We start from the raw sequence: 2,859 nt of genomic DNA on the forward strand, positions 1-2,859 counted from the left end.
GACAGTGATTATTGTGTGAGGTTTATGAGACAGCTCTGGGCAGCAATACAGGTTATGTGAGTAAGTTTCATGCAACAGTAAGAATGGTCAGTAGTATACATAGCAGCTCTGGGCAGCATCAATAGACTGTGCTATTGAAGTGTAAATAGTGATTGCCACATCAGGGGTACAGTTGGAAAGTGAAAAAATATTTGGCACACTGATTCACCCCCCCTCTCAGTGTCAATCGGGACCCAACAGATATGTAATATGATAAAGCCCGCAAACCTTACAACCACTAAATATGGCATATGTAAATTCTTAAGAACTAAACCAATCAACTCATGTATTAAAATGTCTTTAGAAACTATGAATGAAAAATGGACAGTTATCTCTCATGAGAAATTCTCTAAATTTGATTAAAAAAAGAAGAAAGAATTAAACCAATCTCATACCCTAAATGGTGATTTGATATAATGAGCAATATTTGAGTCAAGTGTTCAAGGCTTGGTGGGGAGAACAACTATACCGAACCTTGTTGCAGGTGCTTTCATGGTAAAGCCTCTTGTAACCATAAGTTGGATGCTAAAAGACACGTTTTGAACAACACAAGATGATAAAATTCTGCTTGTTTTCAACAAATGACAGAAATTTTGATAAAAGAAAGAGAAAATTGTACAGGTTAAGAAAAACATGTACAATAAATAGTTTAGGCATCGTTTGGTTGCAAAGGGGAATTAAAGGGAAGGGAAGTGAAATTTCCAAACCTAAAAAAGTAAACTTTGTAATCATTACCCCGTGCGATTGTATAAACTACTTAAATTTCTTACCTTATTTATGAAATGCAAAATATTTATATTACCTTATTAATGAAAGTGATTACTTTGTTACGTGATTACTATTCTGTCTCTTTTAATGCCTTCTTACTTTCTATTTCTTTGGCTTTGCTTAGATCCATGTAGCCAACCCCATTAAGTTGGGACAAGGCTTTGTTGTTGCTGTTGTTGCTGTTGTTGTTGTTGTTGTTGTTGTTGTTGTTGTTGTTGTTGTTGCACCTTATTAATGAAAGTGAGGTTCCAAGCAGCCCTTCTCTTTTCAATTTTTGATCGCAAAAGCAAAGTCATATAAAAGAGAAAGCATATCTCCTTTATTAAAAAAAAAATCGCATCAGTCTAATTCCTTAACCACTTGAGGGTTAGCTTGTCAGTACCACACTTCCTTATGCATATGACCTTCCTTCCTTCCCAACTACAATGAAGCATTAAAAGTGTATGTGCAATCTAGTTTTTGGTAAATTGAAAGGGAAAATCATTGGGCATTAGTAATACAAAAGTTCCTCTCGCTCTTTAGGGCATTTGAATGTTTTGCTATGGACTTTGCTAACCTCTCATAATATGTTAGGGATGCCGGTCATAATTCCCATATAAACCTGTCACACAATATCTTTTGGCAACAAGAACCCGATAAAATAGGAGGATTACCGATAACTAATTTGCTGTGTGACTCACATTTATTCTCAGTTAACATTTTCTCTTTGGTGTAGTTGCTCCTGGGTTTTACTAAGAGAGGAAGGGGGAAATGGAATAAGGCACCATAAATTGTTCTCTAAGGGGGACAACTTTTGCTATTTGATTCATAGAAGAGTTGGGTCCCCAGTAATGAACCCAGCTTTAGCTTTACTATCATCTTTCTATTATCATCACTCATCTTTTCATCTCTTCATTCCCCCCTTTTTTATTACGACTTTTTCCCCTACTTTGTTTTGTACGGATTCATGTAGCCAACCCCATTAAGTTGAAAGACTGAATTTGTTGTTACTGTAATTGTATCCAACATATTCTCACCTTATTTTGTTTTTCATAAATTGAATGGTTATATGAAAGGATTGGAATCTACTTAGATTTGAAAGTTCGTTTTCCCCTAAAAAGTTTTTGGTGAATAATTCAAATTTTCTAGAAAATGTCTTATGTTGAACCAATCGGAGCTTAAATGTTGATGGGAAGGAAATGTATTCGACTGTTGATTCATGATTTCATTTACATTCCTATAAAGTTTCAACTTTTCTATAGTAAACGAGCTGCCAACGTTAAAAACCTCAATCCTACTCAACAGAACGGAAGGAAAATAAGGATCCCCTAATGGGTTTTCTAGAGAGAGAGAGGGAGAGAGAAAAAAAAAAAAAAAAAAAACCTTGATGAAGAAGCTTTCAAATTATTCTGTGTTTTCGCACGGCGAACGCTCAACTTCTTCAACAAACCAAAATGTATTTCCCTTCATCTCTTCAAAGAACTTGGAACGTCGTCACTGCTGGTAGCGTAACTCAACATGGGAGGCACCTGATAAGTTGTTGGTAAGCACAGGGAACATTTCTCAGTTACAAAGGAAATAGGTGTGTTTGAACCATAAAACTTTCACGGCCTCATAACTCCTAACATCCGGAGAAATAGGAAAGCGGTGGTCCGTATACTCCTGAGCGAACGTACTAACCTGAGAAATAGGAAAGTGATGGGGTCCGTATCCTCTGGAATGCGAGTTTCAGGGATTACGGCTGGATGTCCATGTAAATTCTAAGTAGTTAACCTATTTTTCTGTTCTTAAAAATAATAATAATAATAATAATAAATTAAAAAAAAAAAATGATACCTACTTAAGGCAAATGTTTTCTATCTGTAGACGGTCCTGCGTTTTGTAAGAACCTAACTCAAAACAAATTTTTTTTTTTAAAGTAATTCAAATACGTAGTTACAACAAAAGGTGACTCTTGTCCCAATTAAAACTGTGTTTGATAGTCATTCAGTTCTAAAAACAATGTTTGTCAAAAGCAAAACTTTCAGTTTCTGTGTCAAAATTCCGTTTTAAAAAATAAACAATGTTCACTTC

The sequence above is a fragment of the Macadamia integrifolia genome, chromosome 11, assembly GCF_013358625.1.
Source record: "Macadamia integrifolia cultivar HAES 741 chromosome 11, SCU_Mint_v3, whole genome shotgun sequence".
NCBI lineage: Eukaryota > Viridiplantae > Streptophyta > Magnoliopsida > Proteales > Proteaceae > Macadamia > Macadamia integrifolia.